The sequence below is a fragment of the Dasypus novemcinctus genome, chromosome 10, assembly GCF_030445035.2.
Source record: "Dasypus novemcinctus isolate mDasNov1 chromosome 10, mDasNov1.1.hap2, whole genome shotgun sequence".
NCBI classification, from domain to species: domain Eukaryota; kingdom Metazoa; phylum Chordata; class Mammalia; order Cingulata; family Dasypodidae; genus Dasypus; species Dasypus novemcinctus.
In genome coordinates this window covers 23,904,235-23,922,252 of record NC_080682.1, presented here as the reverse complement: position 1 = coordinate 23,922,252, position 18,018 = coordinate 23,904,235, and the positions used below count along the sequence as shown (strand labels likewise).

At 37.0% G+C, this 18,018-nt stretch overlaps 2 pseudogenes; both read right to left on the bottom strand.

Moving 5' to 3' along the window:
- Nucleotides 1-2,366: 2,366 nt before the first annotated feature.
- Nucleotides 2,367-3,318, bottom strand: LOC105744526 (olfactory receptor 5T1-like; annotated as a pseudogene).
- A 13,275-nt stretch (nt 3,319-16,593) lies between these two features.
- On the bottom strand, nt 16,594-17,111 carry LOC139439910 (olfactory receptor 5T2-like; annotated as a pseudogene).
- Between the last annotated feature and the right edge of the window lie 907 nt (nt 17,112-18,018).

Genomic DNA, 18,018 nt, shown 5'->3' with positions numbered 1-18,018 from the left:
CCAAAGTTTGGGGAAAGTTAATTTGACAAATTCTGCTCATTTTTTTTGGATTTAAGGGAGCTGTGGGCCAGATGTGCCCTACTCCAGAATCTTACTCATATCAGTTCCTACCCATCAGTTTTTGCAGGATGTCTACTCTTTTCTTCTAGCTCTTAGCATATTCTTCATAGTTACTTTAAATTTTTCATCTAATAATTCCAATGTCTCTGACAAACCAGAGTCTGGGTATGATGTTGACCTAATTTTTAGATTGTTTTTGCCTTTTAGCATGCCTTGTGAGTTACTGTTGAAAGCCACACGTGACCTATCAGTGAATGGCAACTGAGCTAAATAAACTTGCAGCATTAGGTTTATGTTTATCTGTTCAGGAGTTTAGGCTGCTTTATTTTTTCCTGTAGTTGCAAGTTTCAGTGGCTAAAATTTCTTCTGGTGTTCTTGTGTCTGTCTCTATTGTCTTTGATTTTCCTTATGAATTGATTCTTAAATTGATTTTGAACTTTGTAATCCTTAATACTTGTGACTATTCTTATATACAGTAAGATGTGTTGGTAAGATGTAGGGAAAGGTAAAGTTACATAATCCTATGATAAGATCTCATTCTTTAATTTAGACTGTGTCACTGAGCATTGAAATTAACAAATGATTATCATCTTTTTATTTTACCTTTCATATGAGAAGTGGGAATGCAGCATTATCTGGATTTGTGCATGTATTTTCCACCAGATGAATTAGGCTTTGATAAAACCCAGTTGGCTAGACTCAGGTAAAATGTGGTTCCATAAATACAGGACTTTATAAAGGAAAGTTCAGGTATTTTAAATGACTGTTTTTCTCATCCTATTGTTACAGGTACAATGGGATTTTTCCACCATCTTTACAGTGACAAACTGTTGGAACTTGTGGAGGCAAAATTCAAAAATGTGGGGGGGTTCCCTAACCCTGGGCATCCAGAAGATTTTTATCTCTCAAGTGAGTTCACACTCAAACTTCAGCAATTAGGTCAAGGGATTAAATTTTAAATAAAGGGAAACTTAATATGTCCCCTTTAAGTACTTCTACCCGTTGCTGCTTCTGACAAACTAAATTTATTTATCTTCATGTCATACCAGTTTTGAGATAGTGATTTGTCCTATGACTTCAATTTCTGACGGATTTAAGAGGAGTTGATTTTAGATATTTTAGCTTGCCACCATACAAGAGTGGCTATTTCCAAATTCTACCTGTTGGGCTAGAAACCTGCAGTCTTGGTCAGAGGAATACACTGAACATATTCTGCTATCGAGAAAATTTTTGGTTTGGGTTTCAAATTCTCAATTAAGAATTAATTGTCAAAAGATTGTTTTCATTACCTGTTTTGATGACATTGTTTTAGTGAATTCAAAAGACAAGTGCCAATGGTGTGAAAAGAGTCATTTTCATTGAGAAAAAAGATTTTCATTCTTATAGAAACAAGAAATGAGCAAAATTTGATACCAAACTAAATACAGCAGGGGTGACTTGAAATGAAAATCAATTTCATCATGAATCTTGATCATTAGGAGTAAATTAGAGAGAGAATAACCAATGCAAAGTCCATTTCACACACACAGGGTAAAAGCAGAAATAAAGACTAAGTTCAATATTCCAGCATCGTAGAAACTCTGAAATATGGATGAACTTTTAAGATTGTGGGAACACAATATCCAATTGTAGATTTTTTTCTAAGCTACAATTTTTACTTTCCTGATCCTTATTTACATTCTCTGTAAACATTATCATGTAGTCTCAGTATATTTTGGGGAGTTTGGAAATAGGTATAATCAATATAAGTAATTGAAAGGTAAAAAGGAGAGAATTTAGCTAAAGGAATAAAAATCTATGGTGTTGAGCCAAAAGTGAGAAGGATCATTCCAAAGGCCTGGTTGGATCTGCATGTGGGAGGGCACATGGATATACTGAGTTACCCAGAGGATGTACCATCCCAGGAATTTGAGAGGAGAATTAACTTCACAATGAGTGCTGAGGAATTTCTAAGAAAAATGTGAGAAGATATGAAGCCATCAAAACCCTGAAGACATCATTTGTAACTATAATAAATGAAAATCAAGTTATATATGACCAAGAGCAGCAATATGAGTTTATCAGTAAATGTTTAATATAGATATATGCAAACATGGTCTAAGCATGTAGATGGCACAGTTATTTCTTTGGGTATAAAAGATTGCACAGAAGGGCTTATCGGTAACTTATTTGGAAACATTCTAAGGTATATAATCTAAAAATAAGCCAATTTCTAATTTTCTGACCATAAAAATTTGGTCTAACCCCCAATATTCTTTTCAGTTCAATTCTGCCCAAAATGTATTTTATAATGAACAAGTTTTTTCTCAAATATTTTTCCATTCTCCCTTTACGTCTTTGTTCCTCAATCTATAGATGATTGGATTCAGCATGGTAATCCTAATAGTGCAAAATATAGACACTATCTTATCATTGTCTGAAGCATAGCTGGAATTTGGCCTCATATCCATGAAAAGGATTGTCCCATGATAAACTGACACTCCCGTTAGGTGAGAGCCACAGGTTGAAAAGACTTTTTGCCTTCCTTCAGCAGAATACAATTTCAAAATAGCAAACAGAAAGAAAGCATGGGAAATCCAGACAATGGATTTAGAAATTTTCTCAATAGAGCCCACTAAGTAGAAGAACAGAGGCTGGTTCATGTGTGTTAAGACAAGAAATAGTGAGGAGTAGATGGATATCCCAAAACATGTCTAATTTCATTGGATGCATAGATGGATAGGCTAAAGGTGGCAATTGTAAAGTACCATACAAATTGCTAACAACATAGGAAGCAATGTTGAGTGGCACATAGATTAAGGATAGCATGTTAACTGAATATAACAGTGGGTGGTAAATAGCTACATAGGGCTCATAAGCCACTGCTGCCAAGAGGAAGCATTCTGCATTTCCAAAAGAAATAATGAGAAAAATCTGTTTCGCACATCCAAGAATGAAATGCCTTTATTCACTGCCAGAAATTGACCAACATTTTGGGGTGACAACTGAAGAATAGCAGACACCCAGGAATGACAGTAGACTCAGAAAATAGTCCATGGTGATGTGGAGCCTGGCATCTTCAATAACCAATAAAACCAGTCCCAAATTTCCAATCAGAGTAAAAAGATAGGCTACTAGAAATAATAAAAATGAGAAGACCTGCAGCTCAATTTTATCTGTAAAGTCCATCAATATGAACATGGTGACTTCAGTCAAATTCTTCAATGGAATCCTGTAGGTATCCAAATCTGATGGTACCTCTGACATCTCAGTTAATATGTGTAGGTCTGCAAGACACTATATGGTGAAATACAGTTCGCACAATTGTATCCCTATGTCTGCTCTTTTTAGAAGGATGTTGATAAGCTAAGCAGTGGTTGGATATGCATTAATGAAGAAATTCAGCCCAAGTAGATACAGTTGCCTGTACATATAAAAGGAAGACATGGTTTCATTCTTTTGTTACATAAATTTGTGATGTTAAAAAAGAAAACAAAATGAATTCCAGTGGACTTTTTTCTATAAATTTAGAATTACCTTTCCTTATGTTATATCTTCTTATAATTCATAAAAAACAATGAATATCAAAGTTTCTGAACTCAGATATGTTACAGTGGAGTGTACCATGTGAATACTAGTTTGAAATTTTCTACTAAGAGCATAAACCACCTTTCTTACATGATCATATATATAAAATTGGAGTAATTACATTTATCCCATAAGATTGCATTAAATTTAAAGGAGAAAAATCAGAGTGAAAATTATGTCATTTAAAATTTGTCCCACATGATTTAAAGTGTGTTAGACATACAGCTCAGCTTCTCTTCTAGAAGAGACATTTCACACTAAAGCATTTTATATATTCTTTCTTGGCAATGATTCTTTTTCTATTAGTTCTTCTGGAGTAATTTTGAACAAGTCATCTGAAGTTATTCTGGAAGAAAGTGTACTTTGTGTATTATAAAAGCGATGAAGGGAAGTAGCTGTGGCTCAACCAGTTGGGCTCCCATCTATCCTATAGGAGGCCCTGGGTTCGCATCCCAGGGCCATCTTGTGAAGGCAGGCTCACTGGCATGCTGCAGAGAGCCACCGGTCTGAATGCCGCTGAAGACATCCCGGCCCACAAGTGCTGCAAGGGCTCCCCGGCCTGCAAGCACAGCGAAAAGTTGACTTAGCAAGGTGACGCAACAAAAAGAGAGACAAGCCAAAAAAATAAAAAATGCAGAAGAGTGCACAGCGAACGGACACAGAGAGCAGACAGCAAACAACCCATGGGAGGGGGGGGTAGATGAATAAAAAAATAAATACAGACACAGAAGAATATACAGCGAATGAACACAGAGATCAGAGAGCAGGCAAAAAAGTCACAAAGCGGGGGGGGGCGGGGGGGACAAACAACAACAATGCAATGTCCTTTTTGCTTTTTTTTCTGTTGTCTTTTGGAAACCTTACACCAAGCTGTTCATTTTTTCCTCATCAAGTTATTGCAACATTGTAATTGTTTTCTAAATGTTTCAAAATTGCATAAAGTGTTTCTCTATACATTTGCTCATTATTTCTGAAAAAGTCCGGAATGGATATTCCAGATGTATTTCCATAAAACTATAAAATATCATCACTGAAAGTCAATAATGAAGTGATCGTTAAAGCTCTTGTTATTGCTTTACTATAATATAATGTTTAAATTCCGATATATTTTCTTACATCATCAAAATGTTTCTTTTGTGGGAAATGAAGGAAGAAAACTGCATAACCTAGTTAAAAGCTGTGTTGTAATATTCTTGCATCAATGTCAAAGAAGGTATTATATCACAGCTAAGGATCAATAATAGGAGGTTATGGGATTTTTTATTTTGGAATAAGGAAAACACTGAAAGGTTTATAAGGTAATGTCTGCACAAGGCTGTGATGAGATTGAGAGCCAGTGAGTGAACCCTTTGGATAGATTGGCATTACTGTTCAATAATATTTGACGATATTAGACTGGCTGTGTTTATGTGTAGCTGATTTTTCTATAACAGGATAAGGATAGAAAAAAATATAAGGAGATCTTATATTTTTTTAAAAAACATTCATAGTCCTTCTGGAAGACTCAAAACCATTTCATAAAGTATCAGACACCTATTAGAACAGTTTTACATACATCAAAATTCAGAAGAAGGAAATCTATTATCAATGCTATCATATATTATTAAGTGGCTACCAATGACAGGGAGTTTTGTGTCCATTATTTTGCATTATCTACATAGCTATTTGAAAGCTCAAAATATTAAAGTTCTTGTATATAAGAGGACATTCATGCCCTGTTAGAAAAGAATATGACAAAATTTATATATTTATTTACAGACTCAGGATTCAAGCCCAGATTTCTCCCACTTCATATTATAAGCTATTTCCTCTCAACCATTTTACACCATTGTGACATGTCAAAATTCTGAAATTATTGCCAAGGAAAAAACACAAAATAATATTCTCAGCTATTTTTTTTTTCATTTATAGCACAATCAATGTACAAAAACACTCAAACATGAAATTAAAAACCAATCAAGCAAGCACTGGCCTAATTGTTATTGTGAGGCTATTTCATGGACTTAAGTGATTTGTAAATTGATTGTATGTATGATTGATTACATCTACAGGCATCTGAGGAGGTTTTCATCAGCAATGAGAGATGTGTCATCCAATCAGGTGAAGTTCTTGAAAGGCAAAGTAATGAGATAATATATATGTATTCAAATATAATATGTTATAAATATTATGCATTTATATGTATATATAAATAATGTAAGTAATGAGTGTAAATAACGTAGGTGCAGCCCAAAGCCAGTCAATCCTTTAATAATGATAAAATGGCCTCTGTATGTTATACCTTGGTGATACCCATGCTGAATCCCATGAGCTTCAGTTTGAGGAACAAAAAAGTGAAAAAGGCTCTAAAAAGAACCTGGAAATGTGTGTAAATATTGTATTTAAAATTCACTGCAGGATACAGTAGTAATAAGTTATGTTGTTGACAATATATATGCTATCTGATATTTCTTTAGCCTTGTACTCTTTGTATACAACTGGAAACACACTAATTCCCTCCAGAATAAGGTGCAAGTCATTAGGATATATATACTATTAAACTTGACAACCTTAAACACTAGGCATGAAACTAATACAACTTATGTCACATGATAAGGGAAAAGGTTAGTAAAGAGAACAAATATATTCATTTTATGTAAATATGCAAACATACTCATAACAGAGTAGGGAAAAAGTATTCATGATTGTTAACATCCCCACTTCTGTAACTGGTCATGTGGTTGAACTTCACATTTATTACAGTCTTCTTCCACTACCCATTCCAAGTTCCCTTTACACTCAGCAAGTACTACAGCTGGCGATAGTTCTTTTCCTGGTGGAGTGACCCCATCTTTCATTCCTGAAGATTCTGGACCATTGTTAATTCTACTTGAATTACCCCAGTCAGTACAATAATTTCCTTCTTTGAATTTTGATTCAGAGGTTTGAGGAGTCCAAGATAGCCACATGGCACTTTTAACTTCCAGTCCAAAGGAATCATTGTTGTGCACCCTGGCTGACACAATCCTCCTTTTGGAACTAAGGCCTGTAGACCAGCAGAGCTGAAGGTTGCAGGGGCAGGAAGCAAAAGTTTTCCTAGTGGATCAAAAAGGTTAATAGGGATGCCATTCCCATTTCCAACCCTTGATTTCTGGACATATGAATCCTGGCTATGGGAAATAGCATCATAGAATGTACAATGTTTTAGAGCATAAACACTTTCCTGGAAACATTGCCCCAGCTCTGCAAGATATTTCCACCTAGTTAACACTATAATTGAGTCTTCAAAAGGCCATTCCACCATTCTAGCAATCCTGGTGCTTAAGGATTATGAGGAACATGGTGAGACCATGAATCTTGACTATTGGAGTAACAGAACCATAGAATGGAGGCTGATTAAGAGTGTGCACAGCCTCCTGGAGAACACTGCTGCAGCCTGAAAGGTATTGCCAATTAGTTGGCACAATAATTCAATTTCAAAAGGACATTCCTCTGTTCTGTCAATATAGCTGCTTCAGAATGATTGGGAACATGGTAAGACCAGTGAATTCTATGAACATGTGCACATTCGTGCACAACATTTGCTCTAAAGTGGGCTCTTCGATCAGAAGCAATGTTGTGTGGAATACCATGGCAGAGGAAAACACATTCAGTAAGTTGACATATGGTAGTTTTGGAAGGAGCATTGTGTTCAGGGAATGCAAACTCATAACAGCAATATGTATCCATTCAACTTAGAAAAAATTGCTGTCTTTCCATGATGGAAGTTGTCTAATGTAATCAACCTGCCAAAAGGTAGCAGGCTGATCACCTCAGGTAATGGCACCATTTCGGGAGCTGAGTGTGGGTGTCTATTACTGGCATATTGGGCCCACAACAGTGGGTGTAGCCAAGTCTGTCTTGGTGGGGGAAATCTGTGTTACTGAGCCCATGCATAGCCTAAATTATTACCAACATGGCCACCTGTGACAGGAATGAAAGACTCACACACCAAAGCTCATATGCAGGAAGGGGCCCATCTGCTTTATTTCTCTTGCTTATTTATCATGTATTTTTGGATTCAGCCAAGGGCTGTGGTTAAAGTTAAATTTCTCAAGCATGTTTAGTCTTGTAACAAGGAACCTTGTCTCTAGACTCACATCCAATCTAGCAGCAGAAAAGACAAGAGGAAGCCATTTTCAAACTTCAAGCAAAAAGAGATAGCTTGTACAGAGATAAGCAAGAATAGAGCTATTTTTTCTCTGAAGCAAGACTAGATGAGCTTTTATAAATCATTTAACCATGCTTTTGCTGAGGTGGTGGAACTAATCCCCATAGCCACCTTGTTCATAAGCCCATTGTGCTACAATGGAGAAGCTAGGGAAAGAGGATGATGCTAGCCACAGAGTGGGTCATTTTATCCATTTGGTTATTAAAATTTTCCTCTGCTGAAGTCAACCTCTGGTGAGCATTCATATGAGACACAAATATTTTCATGTCTTTGCCCACTCAGAGGCATCTATGCACATCTCTTTGTTATCAATTTTCCAATGATGTTCATTATAAGTCCCTGACCATCCAACCAAACCATGGGCAACAGCCCAGGAATCAGTGTACAAACCCATGTATGGTCGTTTTTCTTTCCAATCAAAATGAATAACCAGGCACACTCCTGGAAGTTTGGCCCACTGGGAAGATTTGCTCTCACCAAAGTCCTTTAGGCATGTCCCAGAAAAGAACTGCAGTGCTGCATCTGTCCACTTTCAGATGGTATCTGCATTTGGTGTAGAACTATCTGTAAACCAGGCCTGAGATTTCTCTTCCTCAGTCACTTGATTGTAAGGAAATCTCCAAGAGGCCATAGACATGGAATGAGAAAAGAAAGTGATGTGACAGGAGTGATGCACATGGGTATTAGGGCCACTTCCTCACGTAACTTACTTGTTCCTTCAGGAACCCCACTAGAGCCCTATCTTGTATATACCCCTTTGATTTTATGATGGAGTGCTGCTGTGCTTGCCTAACTTTATGGTTTGGTGGGTCAGGCAATACCCAGTTCATCATAGACAATGCAAGTTCAAGTTTAGTGGTAACTTGGTGGCACATGGTTAAGCATTTTGTGTATACTCAGGCCCAGTAGCAGTTCGAAAGCTATTTTTCATATTTTTCAAAAGGAGAGTTGTTATCAGAAGAGGATGGCAGGGCATTGCTCCAATGGGTTGGGAAGTGGATGTGGCTTAACTGATTGGGCTCCAGTCTACCATATAGGAGGACCTGGGATGGCTTCCCAGGGCCTCTTTGTGAAGGAAAGCTGGCCCACACCCATGGAAAGCTGACGGCCCATGCCTGCAGAGAGCTGATGGACCATACCTACAAAAAGCTGGTGCAGCACGATGATGCAACAAAGGGAGACAAGCAGATACAGAAGAATGCACAGTGAGTGGACATGGAGAGCAGAGAGCAAAACAAGCAGTGGGGGGGTGGTGGTAAATAAATAAAATAAATCTTTTAAAAAATCCTAAGGGTCTGCCTTGATTGTGATTGTCCTATAAGGGCCTGCCAAAGACTCCAGATATTATCTGTATTAGCCACTGACTTCCAGCACCATTGGATCTGCTGGATCATATGGCCCAAGTGGCAGTGCATGTGCCACAGCATCCTGGGCCTGTCTCATAGCCTCCTCTTTTTCCAGTCCCCACTCACAACAGGCTTTTTTCTGTTCTTTCAGTAAATTGTCCAGAGTAGCACACCCAAATGAAGAATGTCATAAGGGGCAGATGCGATAGCTTAGCCTTCACCTTAGAAGGGAAATTTCAATAAATCCCACCCCACTGGATACCTGGAAGTTTCACTGAGGTAGAAGGCCCCTGTATTTTTGTTGGATTTATTTATCTCCCATTATGTCCGTGCAAATGCTTTTCCAATCAGTCTGAAGCAATTGCTGCTCCTTGCTCCTAGGTTCAATCAGCATGATGTCAACAATACAATGGGCCAGTGTGAAGTCTTTTGGAAGGGAGAGTCAAGCTCCTTACACATAATATTATGACATAGGGCAGGAGAGTTGATATACCTTACCTGTCAGGCAGGACAATGAAGGTATATTGCTGGCCTTCCTAACTGAAAGTGAATCATTTCTGGTGGTCCTTACTAATGACAATTGAATAAAAAAGCATTTGCCACATCAATAGCTGCATACCAGCTACAAGGGGATGTCTTGATTTGCTTAAGCAATATGTCCACATCTGAGACAGTAGCTGCAATTGAAGTCACCACCTGGTTAAGTTTACAATAATCTCCTATCATCCTCAACTCTCCATCTGTTTTCTGCAGAAGTCAGATGGGAGTGTTGAATGGGGTTATGATGGGAATCACAATCTCTGCTTACTTCAAATCCTTGATGGTGGCACTAATCTCTGCAATTGTTCCAGGAATCTGGTATTGCTTTTGGTTTACTATTTTTCTAAGTAGGGACAGTTCTAGCAGCTTCCATTTAGCCTTTCCTATCATGATATCACTCACTCCACAAGTCAAGTATCCAATGTCTGGATTCTCTCAGTTATTGATTATATCTTTTCTAATTATGCAGTCTGCACCTGAAGAAATGACCGTAGAATGGGTCCATGGACTGACCTGTATCCCTTGTGAGATGGACCTGAGCTACATAGTCATTGATCATTTGACTTCCATAAGCCCCAATTCTGACTGGTAGACCACAGGCATGTTTTGGTTCTCCTGGAATTAATGTCACTTCTGAGCCTGTGTCTAATAGTCTCCAAAATATTTTATCACTGCCTTTTTCCAAATACAGATTTACTCCGGGAAAAGTTCATTGTTCTCATTGGGGAAAGCTGGGAGAAAGATTAATATTCTAAATTTTTAGTCTTCTAACAGAATCCTTCCCAAAGGGCCTGGTATTCCCCTCCATCAAGTGGTTCTGGGCCTGTAAACTCTCCGGTCTGGGAATTGATTCAGGGACCACGATTCTGTGTTTCTATAATTCAAGTTAGGGATTTGTTCTTTCAACAAAGAACTTTTCTGCTTATACAGATCAAGTCAGAATTTAGTAGACTATCTATTTTACTTATAGGTAACTCGTATCTATTAGCCAAGGCCATAAATATATGTGACTCATATACTTTTGATTGCTGAATTGAGTCTGCCTTTCATTGTGGTAACCAACCCATATTGTCTTTGGTGATTAGGTGCTGCTACTTGGCTTCTGCCAGTGCAAGATCCAATCAACCCCATAATGTTTAAGGATTCTAGTTCCTTGACCACAGTTCCCACAGTAATGTCTAGATAACAGAGAAGAACAAATATAGAGCTCTTCAGTGCAGATGGAGTTAGCCTTACAAATGCATTCCTTAGAGTCCTGATTAAACGTGTGTCCTCTGGACACTCCTGGAGTTGGTTGTTGTTCTCAAATGTTGAATTTATTCTAGCATTCTAATCTTTCTAAACATTTGAACTCCCTTATCTATAGTATATGAGTATAATTTGGACATATAGACAGCAGACATTCTGGGCCAATATTTGGTCCATGTTTCTGCCAGTCACCTGAACAGACAGAGCCCTTTCTATCTCCTCAAGCTACAGCTTTGAATCCAAAATCTATGTTTAGTGTGTCCATATAAAAAAATTCAAACTGGTCCAACCTTAAATTCCTTCCACCATTATCCCATACACTTAATGTTCATTCTGATTCATAGTCCACTGATTTCTGTCTATATAAACTGGAAAACTCATGAGTTCTTTTAGAGAATAGTATACTTCCTTTTGGATGATTCTTTATACTTCACCTTTAGTGGACTATGATTTTATTCTAAAAGGATAAGAAATGCCTTGCAAGCTACTGACCTCAGGATATCCAATTTAATTTTCACTTGATGACACAGGATTAATCTCTTCAGGTAGGGTTGGGTGGCAGACTCCACAGGGCAGACTGGATATTGGGCAGTGTAGGCTTTAGTAAGGCTAGTACTCTCCTCTGGACTGGGAGGAGGTACAAACTTCTTGGAACAGACTGGAAGATAAGTGACTCAAGCTTGACATTTTGTGGTCTCCACGGAACAGAATATTGCAAGTTTATCCTTCAAAGTTGCAGTAAAAATTAGGGTTTCAATGTCACCACTGATATTATAATCAACCCAAATATCTCCATCCCACTTCTCAGGGTTCCATTCCTTTCCAATCAGTGCCTTCACTTTAACAGCAGGCATCAGGCAAGTTTGAGATTTTAGTTTTCCTTGTAAATCTGTTATTCATACAATGTAACACTGACTATGGTTTTCAGAGATCTCAAGTCTGCTGCTGCACAAAACAAGATTTTCTCTCAAAGAACACACAGAAACTTTCACATAATTCATCCACCACTTAAGTTGCAAATTTGAAGCTTTTAGCTCATCCATTTCTTTTCTAACATAACTTTTCTTTTCTTACCCAGTATGTTTAGGAACAACCAGCTAACATCATTGTACATTTTAACTCCAAAAACTTTGTAAAGGTTTTAAAAACACTCTCAAGGAGATCCTTGCAATATGTAATGAGTATGGAAGTAGTCAGATCCAGTAGCAATATTTTGTGAATCTCTATTGCCAAATCACACCATGGACTGTCAGTGGCACCTTGATTATTGGAAAGAGAGTTAGTGCCCTTGAATCTAATCAGAGTAGAGAGACAGTTGAAAAAATTCCCCAAACCAATTCAGACAACCCAATTTTAAGATACTCTTTCTCAATTAGCACTGCTGGTACCAAGTTGTGTTAGTCAGGGTTCCCTAGGGTAACAGAACTGACAAGACATATCAGTAAATAGTATGAGATTTTACAAAACTCTCTTAAGTGACTGTGGAGATAAAAAAGTCCAAATTCTGCAAGGCAGGCTGCAAGCCAGGAGGGTTTCAGTTGAAGGTCCTAGATGAGTTCCCAGGAAATGCTGGCTGTCTATAGTAGTGATGGGAATTCTCTGACTGAATGCTGAAATCTCTTCACCTTTAAGGCCTTCACCTGATTGGATGAGAGGCCACTTAGTGCTGGTAGCAAACTCCTTAGCTGATTGTAGATAACAAAAGCCATCTATGCAATCAACTCACTGATCATTAAAGTCCATGAAATCCTTTTGTATTACAATTGACCCAGTGCTTGACTAGACAACTAGGCACCCTGTTACCTGGCTGAGTTAACAGATTAGCATAACCATCACCATGCCCTACTTTAACCTTTATAATTTTCCTTTTTCTGGAATTAATAAAGCTACTCCTACTCCACTGATTAGTGTTAGCAGGGTATAATATTTGACATACCCTTGCTTTTTAAAATTTTCTTTTATGAGAGAAGTTGTTCATTTAAAGAAAAATTATGCATAAAATACATTATTCCCATATACCACCTGACCACTAAGACCTTGCATTTGTGTGGAACATATTACAATTGATGAAAGCACTTTTTAAAATTGTACTATTCTTTAACAGAGGTATCTTGCATTCATTTACAGATTCCACCTTCTGGGCACTGTGTGAAGCATTTACATAGATTACCTCATTTAAAACACCCAAATACATAGGTCTGTGAAACATGTTCTAAATTTTAAATGATTAGATCAGTTATCAGTTTACAGAGAAATCATGTGAATAATAGAGTGCTCACATCTACATCTTTCATTTGTCCCTCTATGCATTGGCTTTTTTTTTTAATTTGACTTTTTTTAAGATTTTCACTTTGTCTGAGATTTTCATCAGGTTTCATATATTCCTATATGTAAATTTTTAAAACATTTATCCCGTTTGGTGTTCTGTGAGCTTCTTAAATCTGTGATTTGTTGTCTGTCAATAATTTTCAAAAATTCTTGGGCATTAATAGTTATATTTCTTCTCTCCATTTCTTTCTCCTTCTGGATTTCCCCGTTATAGATATATTATACCTTTTGTTATTAACCCAGAATTCATAGATATTCTGTAGCATATTTAAGTCTATTTTGTCTTACCTCTGCAGTTTGGGGAGTTTCAATTGACATGATCATGGACACTAATACATTCTTTGATCATATCTAGTTACCTGATGATTCCATTAAAGTCATTATTTATTTCTTATAGTTTTTATCATAACTAGCATTTCCTCTTGATTCTATCTTAGAGTCTCCACCTTTCTGTTTACTTTACTCCTCTGTGGTTTTTATAGGACTTATTATACATGAAAAAAATACAACTAAAATTTAACCAAGTTTGAGGGTATAATTCAAAGGTATTAATTATATTCTCAACATAGTGCTATCATCATTAAAAGTGATTACCCAACTTTTTTACCAACTGTACCAGAAATACTGCATCAATTAAGCAATAACTCCCCATTTCCTTCACAACTTGGCTGCTGATACCCTGTTACCTACTAGCTTTCTCTGTGAATTTGCTTCTTCTAGTCATTTGGTTATACCATATTTGTGATTTTGTGTCTGGCTTATTTCACTGAAATTCATTCATACAGTATTGTAGCTAGCGTATATCAAAAATTCATTCTTTCAGCAGTGGTGAAAGCAGATATTCTTGCCTTGTTCCTAACCTGAAAGGAAGAATTTAAGTCTTTCACTACTCAGAATAATAGCAGTTGTGGTCTTTTCATATATGCTATTTATCTTACTAAGAAATTTGTCTTTTATCCCTATTTTGCCTAGTGATTTTATCATGAAATAAAATTGTTGGACAAATTCCAATTCTACATCAATTGATATGATAATGTAATTTTTCCCTCAGATATTACTGTGGTGTATTACCTTGAAATTTATTTTCTTTTGTTGAACTCCCTTACATTCCTTGGATAAATTGGACATAGGATCTGATCCTTTTAATACCCATTCAATTTGTTACAAATGATGATTTTTGCAACTGTATTCCTAAAGTTTGGGATTTTTCTATCATCTTTACAATGACAAACTGTTGGAACTTGTGGAGGCAAAATGCAGAATAGTTTGGGAGTCACCCTAACCCTGTGCCTCCAGAAGAAGTCCACATTCAATCTTCAGCAATTAATCAGATAAAGGAATTAAATTGTAAATAAAGGGAAATTTATTAAGTCCCCTATAAGTATTTCTACCTGTTGCTGCATCTGATAAACTGAATTTCTGTATCTGCATGTCTTACCAGTTTTAAGGTAGTGATCTGCCCTGTGACCTCAATATCTGACAGATCTAAAAGGAGTTGATTTTAGAGATATTAGCTTGCCACCAAATTCTAGCTGTTGGACTAGTAACCCATATTATTGGTCAGAGTAATACACTGAACATATTCTGCTATCAAAACTTTGCTTTTCCCAATAAAGATATATGAGCCTTCCTGTTGGAAACTGAGGCACAGTGGTCTTACAAGGAGAGACATGCTGTTTCCATGGCTATGCTTGCAACCTAAGGAATGCAAGGTAAGTAAGAGTTCCCAGCAAATGGTATGAAGCGGTTAAAGGCTAAAAGAAAAGATGAGCACATACCTTTTGTAGTGAATAGAACACTTAGACTTCGTACTTTGAGATAAGATTTTTTAAAATTCCTTAGACTATGGATAATGCTGATAATTAACTGCATTTTCCTGCATGTTGTCATGTAGACTTGTGTTGCTGCTTGTTGTCACATAGACTATGTGTTCTTGCTTGTTATCACGTAGACTGGGGTATATAGAGAGTCCCTTGTAAACAATAAAGTTGTCTGATGAATCTCTACTCGCAGACCCCCTGATCCCAGCTCTCTCGTTCTTCTTTACTTTCTCTCTCTCTCTCTCTCTCTCTGTCTCTCTCTCTCTCTCTCTGTCTCTCTCTCTCTCTCTCACTTTCTTTCTTTCTCTCTCTCTCTTTTTTTATCTTTCTTTCATTCCTGATACCCTTTGGGTCCAAATCTCCAACACCTTCCTTGCAAAATTATCAGAGAGACTACAAATGAAGTTTGTACTTTTAAGTTAGGATCTAAATTCACACTTAAGCATTAACTGTTGAAGATGGTTTTGACTACTTGTTTTGATGAGATTGTTTTAGTAAATTCAAAAGACAAGCACCACTGGAAGGAATAAGAGTCATTTTCATTGAAAGAAAAGATATTTCATTCTTAAGTAATCCTCAAATGGACAAACCTTGAACCAAATTAAATACAGCAGAAATGATGAGATGAAAATCATTTTTCATCATGAACCTTGTTAATTAGGAGTATATTTGAAAAATAGTAACAAATGCAAAGTCATTTTTCATACACAAAGGGTAAAAGATGAGATAAAAACTAAGGCCAATATCCCAACATTACAGCAACTCTTAAATATGAAAAACTTTTAAGATTGTGATGCATCTATATCCTATAGGCAATTGGAGGATTTTCTCTAAGCTATAATTTTGTCTTTCCTGATCCTTAATTACAATATCTGTAAATATTATCATGTAGTTTCAGTATATTTTTGGGAGTTTGAAATAGGCATAATCAATAAAAGTAATTGAAAAATGGAAAGGAGTGAATTTATGAATTTAATTAAAGGAACAAAAATCTCTGGTGTTCAACAAGAGTGCAGAGGATGGATCTAGATAGGGGACAGTACATGAGCTACTGAGTTAATGAGAGGACAAAACTTCCCAGGGATTTGAGAGGAGAATTAACTACATAATGAGGGCAAAGGAACTCCTAGGAAAATTACGGGAATATATGAAGAGGTCAAACCCTGAAGACATCAAATCTAATTATAATAAGTGAAAATCAAATTATATATGACCAAGAACTGCAATATGAGTACATCAGTAAATGTTTAATATATATATTCAAAGGTAGTCATAAGCAAATAGATGATGCAGCTTTTCTATCTGTATAAAAGTTTGCACAGGAGGGCTCATTAGTAATTTTTTGGAAACATTCTAAGGTACATAAGATAAAAATAAGCCATTTTCTAGTCACGTTTCTGACCATACAAAAAAGGGACAACCAGAATTCTTATGAGTTGGATTCAATGCCAAAAATGTGCTTTATCATGTGTTTATGATATGTGCTATACGTGCTTTATAAAGTTTTCGCAAATATTTTTTTCATTATCTCTTTTACATCTTTGCTCCTCAAACTGTAGATGATGGGATTCAGCACGGTAATCCCAACAGTGTAAACTATAGACACTATCATATCCTTGTCTGAATCATAGCTGAAATTTAGTTTCACATACATAAAGAGGATTGTCCCATGGTAAATTGACATTCCAGTTAGGTGAGAGTCACAGGTGGAAAAGGCTTTTTGCTTCCCTTCAGCAGAATGCATCCTCAGAATAACCAACAAAATGAAAGCATAGGAGATCAGGACTATGGATATAGTAACTATCTCAATAAGACCCACAATGTAGAAAAGTAGAAGCTGGTTCATGTGAATGTCAGAATAAGAAATAGCCGGGAGTGGAAGGATGTCACAGAACACATGTCTAATTTCATTAGATGCACAGAAGGATAGATTAAAAGTGGCCACTGTGTATAAAGTACATGCAGAAAGCCCCTAACATAGGAAGCAATGTTGAGTGGCTTCCTATATAAACATGGTGATTTCAGTCAGGTTATCCGAAGAAATCCTATAGGTATCCAAATTTGATCATACCTCTGACATCTCAGATGATATGTGTAGTTCTGCAAGACACTATATGATGAAATACAGTTTACTCAATTATATCGCCATGTCTGCTTCTTAGAAGAATGTTGATAACCTAGGCAGTGATTGGATAGGCATTATTGAAGAAACTGAGCCCAGGTGGATGCAGTTTACTGTACATATAAAAGGAAGACACAGTTTTATACTTTTGTTGCCTAAATTTGTCATATTAAAAAGAAAACAAAATTAATCGCAGTGGATTGTTTTCTATAAATTTTGGATTAGCTTTCCTTAAATCTTCTTAAAATTCATAAAGAACAATGAATATCAAGGTTTCTGGGGAAGCAGACTTGGCCCAATGGATCAGGCATCTGCCTATCACATGGGAGGTCTCTGGTTCAAACCTGGGCCTCCTTGACCTGGTGGAGCTGGTCCATGAGCAGTGTTGATGTGCGCAAGGAATGCCATGCCATGCAGTGATGTCCCCCATGCAGGGGAGTCCCATGCACAAGGAGTGCGCCCCGTGGGGAGAGCTGCCAAGTGTGAAAGAAAGTGTAGCCTGCCCAAGAATGGCGCCACACACAAGGAGAGCTGACACAGCAAGATGATGTTGATGTGGGCTATGGGTGGAAGGCTCTTTGTCTCTTCAAAAATAACTAAGCTGTTTGACTTGTGTCTCTTCAGAAATAACTAAGCTGTTTGACTTGTGAGTGTGGAAAGATAAGAGGCTGCAGTCCGGCCCTTAGGGAAATTGGCAAACAGGCTCCAGTCCCAGGAAATGTTTAACAATGCAAGAGCTGTAAACTTTAAGTATTTAGGGGAAATGCAAAAACCAAGGCTTATCTAGAATGTCTGGAG